A 19,281-nucleotide genomic window follows, 5' to 3' on the forward strand; every position below is an offset into this window, starting at 1 on the left:
CGACCGATCGATTGGTAGATCCCAATCGATCGCCCGATCGATTGGGAAAGCTTTTGTGCTTGCGAGTAATGCTCCCAATCGATCGGTCGATCGATTGGAGTCATCCCACACTCGCAGCACACTCCAATAGATCGATCGATCGATTGGACACTGGTTCAATCGATCGACCGATCGATTAGACACTGGTTCAATTGATCAACCGATCAATTGAACACCCTGAACTTGCCTCAAACTCAAGTTCAAGGTCCCAACCCAACTCTCTGTCAACCATGACTTGTTGGGTATCCATGCCTAGCATTTGGCCAACACTCGACCGACCTCGCACTAGCCTTCTAGCCTCCTCCATCAGCCTTACGTCCCTCAGATATCTCCCATCCTTCACGCCTTGCCTTCAGGAGCTTCCTTCGGCCTCATCCTAGTTATCAAGTTCTCCTTGCCAAATCACACTAGGACTTACCTTGCCAAGACCACATGCTTGGACTTTCAACCTTTGCCAAGATCACACTTGGACTTTTCCAATTGCCTGGCTCCTCACCAAGACTTTCTCCCTTTGCCAAGATCACACTTGGACTTTTCAATTGCCTGATCTCACTTATCAGGACTTTCACCACCAAGTCTAGTCAACACTAACCTACTTGGATTTTCACTCTTGTCAACCTTCCTGTTGGACTTACCTTGATGCCTAAACTCCAGTTAGGATTTTTCCATTGCCTAAACTCCAGTTAGGACTTCTCCACTGCCTAACCTCCAATTAGGACTTCACCACTGCCTAACCTCTAGTTAGGACTTCACCATTGCCTAATCTCCAATTAGGACTTCACTACTGCCTAACCTCTAGTTAGGACTTCCAGACACCTAACCTCCAGTTAGGACTTACCCAATCAAGTCTCCGGTCAACACTGACCCACTTGACTTGTCTTCTCATCAACCTGGTCAATCCCTTGACCATCTACACAATCAGACGATTGCTCCAGCAATCTCCATATATTGTCAAATAGACGATTGCCCTAGCAATCTCCATATATTGTCAAACATCAAAACTCAAATCTCGACTCAAGCTTGACTCAACTCAAGCTTAGTCAAACTGATCAAACTTGACCTAGGGAAATTGCCCCAACATATATATGACTTAAATGGGTCATAATAATACCCTCCAACAAAGAGAGTAGAGTTTTATAGGTGGTCTAGCAATCCCATGTTGATCCATTTATGGTATGTCCGATCGGTAAGGCTGATCGAAAGAGGGGGAGCAGAGTCCCGAATGAGTCCGGTATGAGCCGAGGATGAGACCTATAGAGAGTTGTCCGATCAGCAAGGACAATTGGGAGAGAGAGAGAGTAGAGCCTCGAGCAAGTCCGATCCTAGTCAGGAATGAGGCTTATAGAGAATTATCTGATTGGTAGGATCAATCGGGAGAGGAGGAGCAAAATCTCAAGCGAGTCCGGTCTGAGTCAGAAATGGAGAGAATTGTCCGATTAGTAGGCTCCATCGAGATAGGGAGACCAAAGCCCCAAGTGAGTCCTCCCTTGACCCCTCGGGTCCCACTAAAAGACTCTCTCCTATATCCAAAGTGCATATTAACATGAGGAAATGGGCAAACAAAGCCAGCTTAAATAGAGAGACTCTAGGAGAAGCCATGGAAAAGGACTCCAAGGTTGAGCAGATTCAGGGTTCACGAGTTATCTCGTAGATGTGTCGAAGGTGGAAAGCAGAGCAATCGTCATCATGACCACATCAAACTATGGAGACGAGGACAGCAGTAACGATATGATCAAGATGAAGTTGCAGGTCGAAGGGATCGAGCTGACGGATAAAGTTCATAAAGATCACAAGAGAAAGTCCGATACCGCATTGCTGAACGCACCAAAGAGAACTAGATTCAATCTTGATCTGAACTTGCTCACGAGGAGGAGGAGGAGGAGGAGGAAGATGGACGACGAAAGCTGCTCCGAGCGATCTAACAGACGAGACCGGCTATGTTACTCCCAGCCTTCCACCGGAGCTGCTCCAGCTGGTCACTGTTCAATTGACGTTGGCGGAAAAGATTCGAGCTTGCATCGAAGAGGATTGTGTTGAAGGTCCAACGGGCATTTGCCGAACCAGTCGGCGAGGGAATCTGGCGGCTGGTGGTGGATGAACCGGCGACAGAGGCAGCTGGTTTCTTCTAGGAGGGGTGCTTTGAGAAGAGTGCTGTTGGAAGCTCGTTGGGAAACAGTTCAAAATGGCGGGGGCGGGAATGGCTACACAATTTCATTGAGTCACAAGTTTTATAAGTTGAAAGTTGTCGAAAGCCTCCGCGGAAGTCGCACGGGCATAGTTGCGTTGAAATTCAAGTAATAGATTTGTATCATATAAGGTTCTGATACCCTGTGATTCATTTTCTTTAGAAATAAATTTTTTATTTTTTCCACCTAAGAGATCGTTCAGTACCATGATTTACCTCCTTTTCACAAGGCCTTGTGAAGGACAATGAAGGAGCATCTCAGATGAACATTATTACCTTTTGCATTACTGAACATTGTCGAAACACAAATTACAGGTACAAACATATCTAATAAATTAAGATCAGGACAAACAACAGAAAATAAAAAACATAGATAAAAAATATTTAATAAAAAGTCAAGACATATATTAAAACAATAATTTAAGAGATTCTTTTTACCTTCCAAGAAACATCAGAGGATGACAAGGCCACCCTTACCATGACTCACAGCTTCCAGGGATTTGAACCAAAAGGAGGGGGAAGGGAAGAATACAGAACTATACACCAAGTAATGGAACAAATCGCCGATGAACACCCAGTTGGTACTATAATATTTCAAGCATTTGAAATGGCCAACAATCGCCGCATTTGGTATACAACGGCCTCCTCAACTTCAACAATTGGCACATCACTTAAACCGGTATGACATCATTCGAAGTGTCTTCGCAACTCAATACTATCCCATCAATACTGGCTGGGATGATGCAACCGGTCCATTGGCATCCAGTCGAGACTGGTTCATGGGGAGGAACAATCATGAGCATGTTTGCATTCCTTCGAACAACTCCCATCACACTTACAGTACTTCCTTCCTTGATATACCTACAAACAATAACATACAAACAACTCTCATCACACTTTTCCTGCTTAATCTTCAGTTATGTTAGTGATTAGTGAAGAGAGTATCATCTGAGGTAGATAGAAAAGGGCCCGGTAAGACACTAAATGATTGAAAAAACAGCTATGACAGACAATTTATAATCATTGAAATAAATAAATTACCCTTCTTTCACACGCATTACGCGATCATCACTTGAAAGATTCCTCTGAGCCAGCCATTGAAGAAACTCAGGTGAGGACTCTTTCTTGCTCGGGTCAATGCTTAAAACAGTAGACTCGTTGATGTATGTAGTAACCTTTGCACCATAACCAGTCTTTACCAATGCTCTTAATCCAGACTGGAAATCTGATATGTAGAAATCAACTACATGCCTCTGCCAAAAGTTAAACATCAAATTCAACACAGTCCAGAGAACCAAAGAGTAGTAGTAGAAGCTGTTTCCAATGTCTCTGTAGTTAAGAGAGATTTATTTCAACCATATCAATTGAATAATCTATATGGAAAAATGATAGATAAGCATATATTCCACTTCATTGATCAAGGATTTATCAGACCAAAGGATGCAAAATAGACAGAAAAATAGAATGCATCGCTTACCTCTGTTGCTCTACGACCCCAAGTAAAACGACGATGCTGCGAATTGGCCGGCTTAGAGTTCCAACCCCTGTACTCATATAGACTTGTAGATGTGTAGACACATCTAGGTACTCTTGTGAAATTTGATTCCAAGGGAACACTTCCACAGGTAACAATCTGTAAATTATTTAGAGAATGAGGATTAGGGATAAAGATAGATATATGGAATGACAAGAATGACAATCAAGAATCAAACCATAAAACTTATGCATACATGATCTCTCTATATATAATGTGTTACAAGGGTCATAAGTGAAGCTTATGTTATTTGCCTGGATGGTATTTGGACCTGCTGTTCTGCACTGATGAATAGCTTCTCCAAATACTCTTACCATAAAACTTTTGAAGAAGACAATGACTATTCAAACAATGTATGACTCCATATATCCACAAAGGAATCAGCAATGACAGTGCTCATGACACTTGTGCATACTCTGAGTTCAGCTGAAGCAATTCACTATCTCATAGTCAGGAGCAATGGTTAATGAAATAGTATCTTAGCAAAGGATAACCAACCAGCATACTGGGTGGAAAGAGGGGAGCGATTAGGATATACAATCTTAGGCAGAGAAAAATTGATCCAACAGACCAAAAAGAAAACATTGATCCAACTCATATTCCTAAAATGAAGGAAAACCTAATTCATGTGGCTTAAGCATCATCAAGGCATTGTTCTTAGCTGAAAGATACCTACCCCGGAGACCTTGATGTATTGACCATCTTTAGCAGTTCTTAACTCGGCATCAGGGTAGCTAGCAATGAAATGAGTCAAAGCTCTTCTTCCCCAACAGAGGTTTCGAATAGAAAATCCTGCTACAACAGCATGGAGAGACAATATTAATAAGAAGAGTGTTATCAACAGCACCAAGAATAAATCGAGTCCAAACAGATGCATGAGAATTAAGATCCCCTAATCAAAATCCAGAGTTTATTACCCTTAGAAGAAAACTTTTCTTCTTTGTTGATAGTAGTAACAGCCTGTTTATATACAGTTGAAGTGCTATGTATCTTTGCTGAACCACTGGATTCCATTGGACCAGAAACTTTACGAGGGGCCGCAGATGAACTTAGAGGGGCTGAAGAAACAGGACCGGATGTTATGAGTCCTGTTGTAGGGAGAGTAAGGGGACCAGAATTATGGGAGGCTGTCAGGTTGGTTCCTCCAGATTGCTGACCAGATAACTTCTTCATAGAATCACTCTGTTTGTTTAGAGGTCCAGAATTGGACTTTTGCCTATTTGAGCTTCCAGTCCCTGGTACCGAAATTCGACCAGGTGATTGGCTAACCCGGTTGCTAGAGTTGGGATTGACAGGTCCGGAATAAGAGGCAGCACCCCCAAATGAGCCTGTCCTGCTAGGAGCATTTGTCACCGGGCCAGACTTTTTTGATCTTGAGTTGTCTGTTGGTATGTCAAACATCTTTGCAAGTTCTCCAGATTTCTTAACATCTCCACCAGTGTATGGCATAGCCACAGAGCTCATAGTTGGAGGCTTCTCTTTCGGCTGCCCAGGGCGGCCTGATACATACAAGCCATTGCTGAGTTGATGTGATGGGAATCTGGATCCCATTGAGTTTTGTTATATGCACCTTCAACCTCTCTAGATAAGTGCAAACCTCTTCATATAAAATTTGATATTAATATACGTTGCAGCAACTCCAAGTCACATTGGATTCTAATAGAAAAAAGTCTTATTCTGCTGGAGCCATCATGGCATGGCGTTGTAACTGGAGGGATACTTGGAAACTTCAAATAATCCTGTTAAGAAACATTCGATCGTGAAAAAAATAATGTAAAATATGTTATAATTCATGTTGGGGATGTATTAATGTGAAAGAAATAGGGTTATATATATATATATATATATAAGCCCAGTAGTGCATATCAAAAACTGGGAAGTTTTTGATGCATTATTTCAGATATTACTCAACAAGATGGATATGCATATAATATCTACTCACAACCATCGATATGTGCAGGGAACTAAAGCAACAGTGTTGAAAATGAGATATTTAATACAAGAACACAAAGCAACAAGAATGAGTTGGATCAAGGCGACTCCAGTTGGATCAAGGCGGGGAGTCATTCTCTGCAGTGATATTGGATGGATCAAGGTATAGTTTTAGGCTCGCAAACAACTGAGGCATGATCCAAGAATGGAGCTTCTATCTAGCTAGGCTAAATACAAACAATTGATGAAAAATTATTAAGAGATTGATGAGGGAAATATCAGATAATCTTTAGGGAGATCCTATACACATATTCAACAGTTATGATCTGCTTTCAGATCTTACTGTAACTCCATAAGTTATCTCTTGATTCTCTTCACATCTACCTTTATGAGATATGTTCAATGACAATCAAAGGACTATATAGTTGGACAAGTTGAATCAATTGAAGTTGAAGTTGTGAGATGGATACAGAGCAGCAAAAAAACTATACTGAACATGATTAAAATGTGATTTAAAGGATCATGAAATCACTAGTTATATACCCTTGCATTGTTCAATTGCAGGATGAGATCAATGTAGTCAGCCCCAAACAGTTAGGACTTACTCAGCTTGTTATTGTAGTTGTTTATAAATTATCATGGAGGTGTTCTTGACTTATTAGGACACTAAAGCTAATCAAGTATTAGGAGAATCTATCCATGTAGTATTTCCCTCTAAAAGGAAGGATTTCCCTTTAAATAGAGTGAGATTTTGAGGTAAATGATATAAAGGATGAACTTAGAAAGTTGAATAGTTTACCAATGTCATTGCTGATTTACTCTTTATTTTGTTTTTGTTTAGAACCTAAATCTCAATCCAAAATGCTCCAGTAGAAAGTCCATATTATAGATTAAAAAGGAATATAATAGTGTACAAGCCTAAATTTATGGCAGCTCTCCATAGGGTTTAGTAACTTATATAATAATTTCTTCCAGTCTAGTTTTTTTGGGTCTTAGTATAAACCAAAACATTTACCCGGACATGAAGCCCATTTCCCCCAACAACAGCACAATAAAAATGCATCTTCCAAGACATTTTGTTAATGGAAATTCAAGTTTCTAAAAGAAGTGTAACTTCATAAAGCAATAATTTGCCTATGTTTGATAATTGATTGGATGAGATAATTTTGTTCATATAATATTGTTCTTATTGATCCAACAAAAGAATTTTACAAAACTTTCAGTTCTCAGTCCCACATGCGAAATCAAATCATTAAAGTTTTTATCAACAGTTTTTTTTATTTCTTCTATTGATATCAAAGAATTAAACATATTAGTCCATAATCTTGTGCTGATTTGGTGACTGAGTCTTTTGTCTCCTTTCATTAATGAGATACTCTACTTACTATCTCTTTAAATTTTCCTAACAAAAGGATGCTGGAAACACAAGGTCAACCAGTAAATAATGTGCATATGTGAAAATGAAAGAAAAAAAAAGTAATTACAGAATAGACAGTAGAGAGGGAGAAAATAAAACAAAATTGAAGATCCTTTGTCGGTAAACTATGCAAGAATTTTCACTGGCAAGTATCATGAGAAGTTAAGCATTGCAGAAACAACATTTTAAAGAACCACAAATTTTATTTCCAAGATCAAAATTCATTCCACTAAGTTATATGGCAAAGCAATGGAATTAAACTAGGGATTGAAATATGAAAATTGACATAGATTAGAATTAGTAAACTGCAAGAGGAATTTCTCATATCTATTTTCTAGTTCAACCAGTCAAAGTGCAGACGGGAACAGAGAAAATTATGGAGTATGAGAACACTGAATATTTGCTTCTTCCCTACCTATATGGATGAAATGATACATTTTCTTGATATCCTAAATACCAAATTTCCATGGATTTAAAAGTCTACAAAATGACCATTGATTGAGGACCTGAGGTTCCAGACAACTTAAACATATAAAAATAATAATGACACAGTAAGCAAAACCTATTCTATAATTTCACATAAATCAACTCCTAAATAACATTCAATTCAAAGGAGAGTTGCTACTTATGTGGAAGATCAAGTGTACTAGAACTGGTACTCACACGGACTTAGTATGTTGAGCATTGGTTGACTGATAAAGTTGAGAGATTGGCAGGATTGTGCTATTTGGGCATGAGATACTAGGTTCATATCATGAAAATAACTTATTTATATGCAACAGTGAGGTTCTCTTTTTTAGCCCTTGTTGAATCCTACATAGCATGGGGGCATTTTAATAGAATTAGCCCACCTTTTCTACCAAGCAGTTAATTTCATATATGTGAAAATGAAATATATTAGGATATCTTAAGATTTTGAATAAGGGCTTGGGACGGAGAGAAGCTACACATAAATCAAGGTGTTATCTACTATGAATAAAAGATATAAAATTTTCTCTTATCTGGTGGGGAACATGGGTCAGCGCCCATGTCCCACATTCCTTATTGTGTTTCCAAGTACTACTCCCTTGGCAAAGATCTTGAGAAGAATATGTGACCGGCTATGCAACATCATTAACAATGAGATGCCACTATTCATTCATCTGCCATATCAAAAGACCATCAAAAACATGATGTAAGCTGTCTTTTGCCCCCTTGTCAGCATATTCTTCTTTGAACAGTGTATATCAATTGCATAAAATGATTACAGCTAAAGAATTGTCTTATCATAACACAAGTTGTAAGTTCACTCTATATAGAATAGAATTTATGAGTAACATATCTAAATATATAGTTTTCCTTTTTTTCTTCTACATCAAGTGATATCTGAATCAAAGATCCTATCTTTGTTTCTTGTTTAACTTTATTTTTCATGCAATTTCTCCAAAACTTCAGATCTTAAATCTTTGAAACTAAGTAACTTATTTTTGTACTATATGGTATAATGAAACTACTCATGTTTGTCTATATACAATAAGCTATTGGAAGGATTCTTGGCACTTATCTTTTATAACTCAGCTACACAGGTACCCCATGTATAAGGTTTCTTTTTTCTCTCCTGTTTATGTCACATATATATCAGAAAATGCATAAATAAATCTTCATTAAACTGCTCCCACCTTTTGAACTGAATGTTAATAAAAAATATAGAAGCATGGTGTGAAAAAAAAAAAACTCACTGAAGACCTTGATATCCCTCAACTTACAAGAATATTCTGATCAATTAAATTAATTGTTAAAAAATGATAATTTTGAACAAGTGGAGAATCCACATAAGGAGATTAATATCTTAGAATTGACTATCCACCACATTGAGTTTAACTCCCAATTAGCAGTTTAAGGACATTGGCATGGATCGAGTTACATGTAATATGGTCATAAGAAGGTGAGTATATCCCCCATGGGTTGGCGCAATTGGTACCTACACGGGTGTTTACTCCAATAAATTTTGGGATTAATTCCCAACGGATGCAAAATGCCTCATTGAGTGTCTGACCTCCATACAAAGGACCACTGCACTTAAGCAAAATGCCCCCTATGATTTACCTGCCTGTATCTTGTCGTGGGACCAGCGATACTGGGCCGCTTGGGGTGAGCAATATCACCTTTTGCTCCAATAATAAGGTGATTATAATTGGGCTAAGTTTGATAGATATTTGGGGTGGAACTATAGAAATGTCTAGAATGCATAACAATGAATATAAGGAAACGTAGAACTAAATTTCAGATGTCAATATAAATCCCATACCCCTACACCTAAGTTGATTATTAGCAGGGGAAAAAACAAGATCTCTGAAGTGTTAGAAGTTAAAGTTCTTGGTTTAGAGTTAGAGATCTTTCAGATAAAATCTCATAAAAAATTTGTTGCTTTGGTTGATTGATCAAGCAGCCACACCCTATTTCCTGTTGTCCCTATGAAGCCTCTTTATTAATGAGTCTATAATCTTAACTTTCATGAACACATAAAAAGGTTTATCACTGTTAAGCTATGATTGGACAAGTATTTAATGATAACATTAAGAACCTCTACTATAACTAATTAAATTGTATATAATGACCTTGCTACCATATGCCCAATTAAGGGCTAATCCCTAAATTGTACTCATAGTTCCGCTAGTTAAAATGTCATTTTTGTTGGGATCAACTTCTTCACAAGCCAAACTTTAGCTATACATTTAGACTCCAAAGGGCCAGAGCATTAGTACAAAACTTGACTTTTTTATTTCATGGACAAGCTCATTTAAGGATTATTTAAGCATGTGGACCTATCCATGCATCACCTCATGAATTGAAAGTTATAAATTAACAATATTGGGAATTTGTAAGAGTTCATAACATCTAAATTCAACTCGTAATACGTTATTTTCATGTACTGCAAAATACACGACTTGTAAGGTTAAATTTGATCATCATGTTTGAACTTCGCCCAAGTTTGATCTCAAAACAAAATTTTGACTAGATTTAGATGTGAAAGAGAGATGCCCATCATCTTGTTTTGCAGCATAGTTGGGCTGATCTACAACTTAGCTTGTCTAGATATGCAGACCAGACATGTTTAGTATATTAACACTTGAGATTCAAGTTATATAGTAACTCAAACTTAAGCTTGATCAAAATTTCCCAAGGCCAGGGTTCCTTGCAGTCACCGAAGACTAGGGGGTGTTAATGATTAGACTGTGTACGTAATAAAATATTCATAGTGAAAGGAAGAGAGGGAATGCCAACCCTAAAGGCTACAGATTAGTTGGCCGCAATAATTATTGAAAGTTGAAGAGGGCTGGAGAGACGCTGCCAAAATCGAGGGAATGCCAGAACTACAATCATGCAACTGCGACTAAGCGGGCCGGAAAGGCGTTGCTGCCTATTGGCGGGAAATCAAGGGGGACGCCGCTAGCCGTTGGAGAGATGCCATCATCCGCTAGTAAAATGGACGCCGCCGTCGCCTTCTGGAGAGAGTCTAGCCCGCGAGATGGAGAGACTCAAGAGAATGACGACGGCAGGAAAAAAAACATAGTTTTGCGGGTTTTCGATCTTGTCTCGCTATCAAAGTTCCCTTTTGACAGGAATTACTCGACAAAACGGGAATTACTACTCAGCATCGCGAATATATATATATATATAGCAAAAACACTACTATGGAAACTATCGATTACCGATTTCAATTGGTCAACCAGCAAGCATTCGAGACAAAGCAAAACGATAAATCCAACCATTTCTATCATCAATCATGAAGAATGAAAAAACTAACCCACATGCACATCCAGCCGCACTCAACTCAAACAAATTCGAAACCAAAATTAATAAACATTCCCATTCCCCAATAAAAATCACTACCCAGATCTGAGAATCTCACTAACCAAGAGAGCCACACATCCCAATTCCCACATTTTAGAACCCTGCACACGGGTCCGCCTTGACGAAGGACGCATGAGAAAACACCAAGTACAGCTCGGAACTCAGATCGAAAAACAAAACAAAAAAACAGTAAACGGATATTTTTTTTTCGCACACCTTCCAAAGCGGCAGACTGGTGACCGATCGAAACCGAATGCGACGATCTTCTCCGGCCACAATCGACAGGTCGCCCTGTTCAGTCCTATGCTGCTGCAGCGACGGTCTCTCCCCACACAAGACACAACCATTAAAGGGCACAGACAAGGAAGTAAAAACACTCGACCCACCCTCCCGATTTTGTATCGTTCCTTTTCATCCTAAAAGACCAATATGCCCCTGACCATAGAAGTTACTTCCAAAACGCCACGTGGCATACCTTTAGTCAACTTTTGTATGAAATGACTAATCTACCCCCGATCTTTTGTTGCGATATATTTATTATTTTTATTTGTTGTGGTGTCTCCTTCAAAAAGGGTTGGATGGAGATGTGAAAGGCCAACTAACTCTTCAACTATTTATATTTTATTATTATATTATTTTTAGCATCTTTTTTTCTACTATATTTTTCATTTCTTTATAATTTTCCTTTTTAAAAAAATAATAACAGTGTGATTGGATGGATTGATGCAGCAGTTCGGATCAACAATTAAAATGTAAATTAATTTGTTTTATGTTATTCTATTGATTGGAACATTTTTGGCACTGGATTTGATGGATTAGGTAGGTCATTCCGTCGGCAGATGATTATCATACCAAAATTAAATATCACAAATAATATTAAAATCTTTTTCTGCCATTTTTGTTTTTTTTTTCCTTTTTTTTAATAAAATAATCTCGAGGATTTTAATGAATTTGAGGCTTTAAAATTTAACCACGTCAAAAGTATTTAAATTTGCTAGAAAGTTTAGTGAGCGGCATTGACGATTATGAGCTTAATCATAAATTCATAATTCATATAATTAGGTACGATTTAAATAATGAAAAAGGTACTAAAAAATAATCATGATCAAAGACTAAATATATGTATTTATATGTAGATGAGTGATCAAAAGGTACTCTTATTTATTAGAGTAAATTATGAACATAGAAGAGGATAAATCATGAGGGTATTTGTCTAACAATATGTAGGGACTCAAACTATTATTTATATTCATTAATTGATTTATAGACTACTATTGTTTGGGTAGTTGGTCTTTACTATAATAGAAAATAAAATTATTATTTATATTCTTTATCAACTTGTATCCATAATTGATTTATAGATGATTACGGGTGATATGATTTTATTTAAAACTTGCTATTTTAAAAATATTCTCTTAACTTAAATGACAGCTCAAGATAATCCTCATAAAAACCTTATATTCCCTGAATAAGTTTAGAGCATCTAAGATTAGTTACAAATTTATCAAAATCATATCAATTTAATTAAAAAATATTTGAACACAACTGTATAGCTATAATCATAATTATCAAAACTTAGAAAATATTAAATCGATTTCCTTAAATAGCTATTAGAATAAAAAAAATATAATAGTAACTATTTTAATATTTAAAAATAATAATGAAAATAATAAAAAGCGGTGTCCTTTTTATTTTTAACAAAAAGAAAAAAGAAAAACAATAATTCACATGCTATCTCTTAAATGCTGATGAATCGAACAGTGTGCAAATGGAAAATAAATATAAAGCAATAATTAAGAGAAGAATCATGTGTCAGAAAGTTACCTACTTTTCTCCATATTTATTTATTGCAACGTAGAATTGCATTTTCATTCGTTCCTTAAATTTTTATTTTATTTTTATAACCCAAAGGTAAATCACGGCTGTATTGTTTTCCTCATATTTAGGAAAATTAGGCCGCGTTTAATTTATAAATTTTTTATTTTTATTTTATGAGAGAAAAATTATTTGATTGGTAATTTTCATATTTATTTTTTCAAAAAGGATATATCATTTTATAGAAAAATAGAAAATACTAAAAGCTCTTTAAATTTCTGATAATTTTGGGTTGGGATTATTCATCTTCTAATTTCTCCAAGGAATTAAATAAAATAAATAAATAAATAAGATTATGTTTTTTGATGTTGATCTTAAATTTTGAGGAATCTGCCGACAAAGAACAAAAGTGGGCATTGATGATGATTGATGAGGCAAGTCAAAGCAAGCGTATTTTGGGCATTTACCATCATTCTCTTAATAATGTCTTTTGTTTAACAAGTAAAATAATTTCTACACGTTAACTTTTAATACTTCATTAGAATTTTATTAATATAATTTAAGCACTTTGTTTATGGTCTCAGGTTAAATTTAGTTTAACCTCATGCTTGTTTATAGACAATTGATCTATTTGATTAGGAAATCAGTTAATTGACGATTGTTGCCTAATTGACTCTCAAACATAGAATAATAACTTTGCTCAAGGTTAATGTTTAATTAGTTCACTAGCTAATTGACTCAACCTATCTCAGTCAAATAATTCATATTTAATCAACTTAAAATAAAACCCTTTTATTTGCAAGTAGAATGTCTTAATTAAGTAGACTCTCTAATTGACTAGACATTTCAACTAATCCACAGTAACCTCCAGTTTATTGGATCTTTGATTATAACTAAACAATAATAAATTGTTCTCGCCTAAATTGTACGTCATTCATATATAATTAAGTAGGGTAACCCAAGAGGAAGTTAAGTTGGTAGGTCAATGGTGAAGGATAAGACATTGGAGCATGCTTGGAGAGTTAGATGAATCATATGGACTCACTACTTAGGTTTCATAGAGAGACGGATCTAAGATTTTAGGTTTAGAGGGCCACATACTAAGTGACGAAAATAATTATCATATATTATATTCAAAGGTCACGCGACCGAAGTTGTGAGAGAAGAGGAGGAAGGTGCCGACGAGAAGGCGGATAGAGCTGATGACGTAGTACCGGCTACCAGAAGTGAAGAACTCGATGTACACGATTTACACGTGGATGGTAGGTAAAATCATACTTTATAGAATCGTGGTGGCAAAAGGCGAATACGCTCGCCTCCATTCCGTCAATCCGTCCCAGGGCCAACACGGAGGAGGTAAATCACGTGCGGCTATTAGCCTTTGGAATAGTAACTAGCACATAAGGGAGACATTTACCTCGGCTTTGTGGCAACACCTCATGCACTAGCCACTAGACCCATCCGAGGGGATGAGTTCCTATGCATGATTGATTTAGAGTTAGAATCGAATCAGTTGGGATCATATCGTAGACTAGAATGATCCTGCTAAAAATATTTAAAATTTAATTTAGTATTTGATAGTGGATCAAATTGATTAATAAAAATTAAATTAATTTGATATTTAATTAAAATTATTTTAAAAAAATAAATAATAATATTAATGATAATAATAAATTGATAATATATGTAATAAATAAATATAATTTATTTATAATTTTTAAAATTTAGAATAAATTTATATATATTGTCATGATTGGTTTAGGGAGGAGAAGTATATATAAATTCTCTTATTTAATTAATCAATTTTAAATTCATTTGTGTCACGGTTCCTTTCAATTAAAAATATATTCATGTGTCGTAGCTCCCTTCAATTAAAACTTATTCACTGTGTCGTAGCTCCTTCACATAGCCATTCGCACGACTCCTCCAGTCCCCATGTAAATTCGTCCCTGGTGGTAAAAGACGAATACGCTCACTCTCAGCGCCCCTGCTAACCTGTCTCAAGGTCAATACGGAGGAGGTAAATCATGAGCGGCTACTAGCCTCCAGACCTTATGATGACAATACCTCATGTACTAACCATTAAATTGTCCTGAGAAAACCCATGTAAATCCGCCCCCTGATCTCATATAAGATGAACTCGACCGACGACAAAGAATACAAAGGAGGTTGAAGACTTATAAGTATAATCTTGGTAGATGATTTGTTTAGCATGGTGGGAGTTAAAGTCTTTGATTGAGGGACAATAATTATCAAGTCATAGAAGATGAAGAAATTTAATCTCATAAATTTTGCCTAGTTAATCTACCCATATAGTTTGCCTAGTTCATCTAGTCAACCAAACGAGCGTGTCTATTCCGCTCCACATAATCGCTTAATCTAGCTTGACTAACCTAAAAGGTCTAATTTGCCTACCAACTCTATTGACCTAATGGACTCATTCAAACTACTTAGTCTAATTAGTGCTCAATTGGTTCACTAGGATCAATTGTTCCAAATTGAGGGAGATCCACAGTGATGAGGAGGTTACTGTCCTCTACGATGCCAAGAAAGCCATCTGTAAACTAGACACTCCAATTTTGGTGGATCCACAGGTTATACAACGTCTCCCAACAATCATCCCCCATTTTAAGAAGTAAAGATTTCTTGGACAGAAGGCGCGGGCCAATGAGTCAAGCAAGGTATGGGAGGAGGGCAGAGTGTATGATTTTCAATGTAAGTTGACGTTGCCATAACATAAACTTAATCTGTGATGTGCTTGCACAAACAAGGATAAAGTAGAAGAAAATGGGAGGAGGGCAGAGACGGGAGATAGCTGCTAGTTGAGGAAATTCAAAGAACATATCAAAGAGCTCAGTCTCAAAAGAAACAAAAGAGAAAAACCAAAATTTTGTACACCAAATATATATATACATGTATATATGTAATCCCATACCATCAGTAGAGGTTCACTTCTTTCCCTTTTCCTTATTAATCAAATGATCGATAAGGCAAACATATATCATATTTGGAGAGTTCTTTGAGTAACCATGCAAGGAAGTTTTCATATTAAGATTACTTGATGGTGTAAAAAAGTGCAATTACAGCATTTTGCAACCCCTGGACATGAACAAATGGTCCATTGGAACGACAGTAAAGTTGTGTGGTACATTGGAATAGAAGTGATACGTATCTAAAAGACTTGGGAGTGGGAATAACAATTTTGATTCGATTGGTGTTCCATGTACATTTTATGACCAACCAAGATTTCCATATTGCCATTTGAATCCAAAAGAAATGCAATAGCTATTCACAAGAACACAAGCTGAACATACAGTTAGGGCATTTTGATAGCGTCTAGTCTCATTGGCAAAATAGTGTGTGATATAATAGAGGAAAGGTAATGCCAAACATCAGATATACACATAACAAAATATTCTGCATATTTGGCAATTCCACACAATTACCTACATGCATACATAGACAAACAAACAGCTTGCTCATTTCAGGTCATGCAGAAGAAAACTACAAAGCCATACAATCAAAGACATCCATAACAGTAGTCTTCTTTGATGTCTATATGAATGGTCATTAAAAAGGCACAATCCATTAGAAGATCAGGCTTTTAGTTCTCAAGGGATCCAAAAGGCAATTTTATGATATCTATGTCGCAATGGGAAGGGTTCAACAAGTATGATATGATTCACTTCGTTAGTATCAATAATTATAGTCGAACACGCATCTTATCTGAAATTCTAAATATATGAGTTTACGGTTGATCAAGGAGGATTTGAAAATTATTCATACTACCTTCAATCAGAATAGGCTACAAGCTCACCCAAAAGACATTGAAACACCATATGTGATTTAAAAGCATGGAGGAACAATTTAAATAAATAAAAAAAATCACTCGAAATCAAGGAAACATGGATGGAACAGAGTAAGAAACAATTGTGGCAAAAAAGACAAATACGCTCGTCCCCAGTGCCCCCGTCAATCCGTCCCAAGGTCAACATGGAGGAGGTAAATTACGGGCGGCTACTAGCCTTTGTAATAGAGACTAGCACATAAGGGAGGTATTTACCTCGACTTTGCCGAGATTCGAACCTCAGACCTCATTATGGCAACACCTCATGCGCTAGCCACTAGACCCATCCGAGGGGACAACAGAGTAAGAAACAATGAATGATGTTCGAGTGTGTTGACAATAGAATTTATATACTTTATTAATAGAATTTATATACTTTATTAATGATAATATGTGGTATATAGGAAAACACATAAAATAGGAAAATATATAAAATACTATAAAACAAATAAGTATTTCCTAATAATAATTATTTTCTAATAATTAGGAAACAAATAAGTATTTACTAATAATAATTATTCTCTAATAACTAAGAAACAAATACATATTTACTAATAATAATTATTTCCTAATACGCCCCCTCAAGATCGTGTCCCAGAAATGACACCAATCTTGCAGCAAATAGCAAACAGTCGAGATCGAGAAAGTGACTTGGTAAGTACATCAGCCAACTAATCATCAGCGGGAATATGAGTAACTCGTAGTTCGGAGGCATGTACCAGATCACGAACAAAGTGATAGTCAATAGTCAGACGCTGCATCCGAGAGTCAAAAATAGGATTAGCTGAAAGATAGGTGGCACCCAAATTATCAGTGAAGAGCATAGCAGGCATGGTAACCGGAAGAAGCAGGTCTGTCAAAAGTGACTTAATCCATTGAATCTCAGATACTACAGAGGCAATAACGCGATATTCAGCCTCAGTCGAAGAGCGCGCAACAGTGCGCTGTTTGGTAGATTTCTAGGAAACTGAATTAACATCTAGAAAAATAATAAATGCACTCGTAGAATACCGATCATCTGGATCTCCTGCCCAGTCTGTATCGGAGAAACCATGAAGAGTAAGAGGTATATCCGCAAGAAGACGAATGCCAAGATCCCTAGTACCATTGAGATATCAAAGTAGACACTTCACAGTGGCCCAATGCGTCACTAAAGGAGCATGAATAAACTGTGAGAGCTTATTGACTGTAAAGGAAATATCAGGACGATCATGCGGAAATGTTGTAAGCTCCCAACCACTTGTCGGAACTTAGTCGCATCAAAAAACGAAGACCCATCATGTAAAGTAAGACGAGAGCCAACAACAATAAGAGTGGAGACCGGCTTGAAGTCAAGCATGTGGTGTTTGGAGAGAAGATCAAGAACATACTTTTGTTGAGACAAGAGAAGACCATTTGAGGTTAGGCGAACCTCAACACCGCAGAAGAGGGAAAGAGCCCCAAGATCCTTAATCACAAATTTTGCATGAAGTTTACATACTATGATATCAACAGAAGAATCATCACTCCCTATAATGATTAGATCATCAACATATTCAAGGAAATAGATAAGAGTACCATCCTGAAAATAAATAAATAAGGAGGTGTCAGCCCGAAATGCGACAGAGCCAAGAGAGACCAAGAAAGCGCAAAACTCCAAATACCAAGTGCGCGGAGCCTATTCAAGTCATAAAGCGCCTTATGCAAATGACACACATGATCCAGAAACTCAGCACTGTGCATTCCCAAAGGTTGCACCATATAAATCTCCTCTTAAAGGCGATCATTAAGAAACGTATTGATGATATCAAGTTGGCGAAGACACCACCCTTGATTCACAGCCAGACTAAGAACAATGCGCATTGTTACTGGATTAATAACAAGGCTGAAATGTATTATGAAAGTCAACACCAGGACGCTGATGAAAAGTCTTAGCAACAAGGCGAGCCTTATACCAATCAATTGAGCCATCAGAATTATGCTTAATGCGAAACACTCACCTATTATCTACAAGAGTTTGGCCTGGCGAAGGCGGGACAAGAGTCCAAGTCTAATTACGGAGAAGAGCATCATACTCTTCATGCATGGCTTGTACCCAATTCGATCTTTAAGTGCTTGCTTGACAGAGAAGGGTTCACAGGGTTTTGGAAGGCTAGTATGAAGAAGATACTTTAGATTGAGTTTGTAGATGACATTTTTGGAGCGAGTTTGTATGTGATGTTAGTTTTGAGAAGAGAGAGGGGGATAGAGAGGTGGTGGGCTAGAGGGTCGGTCGCCACCAGGCAGCGTGGATGGCCCGACAATAAGAGGCGGTGATGGCGGTGACGATGACAATAGTGAAGAAGTCGGTTGCGGGCGGCTACGGCTAATGACAGGTTGCGGAACAGGTGTCGGAGGGTCCCACGAGAGGACTGGTGTAGCAGAGAGCTCAGAATCAATGTCTACTACCGTGGAATTTAAGGAGGTGATGACAAATTAAAAAACATGCTCCATAAATTTAACATGATGAAATATAAAAATTTTGTTGAGAGTGACATCATAGCACAAGTTGGTTGATTTAATATATACTGTTTCAACAGTGCGTGAACTATAAAGAATATATCGAGCACAAGTTTATAGTGGAATTTATTTGGTGATTTGTCTTTTTGTTATCTTTTGATTTCAAGATTTTGAATTTCCTATCCCACTTTCTTCACTTG

General features: G+C 37.1%; 1 pseudogene; it reads right to left on the reverse strand.

The window, feature by feature from the left end:
* Positions 1-2,585: 2,585 nt before the first annotated feature.
* LOC122006670 lies at positions 2,586-11,309 on the reverse strand (annotated as a pseudogene).
* Between the last annotated feature and the right edge of the window lie 7,972 nt (positions 11,310-19,281).

Source organism: Zingiber officinale, chromosome 7B (assembly GCF_018446385.1).
Source record: "Zingiber officinale cultivar Zhangliang chromosome 7B, Zo_v1.1, whole genome shotgun sequence".
In the NCBI taxonomy this organism is placed as follows: domain Eukaryota; kingdom Viridiplantae; phylum Streptophyta; class Magnoliopsida; order Zingiberales; family Zingiberaceae; genus Zingiber; species Zingiber officinale.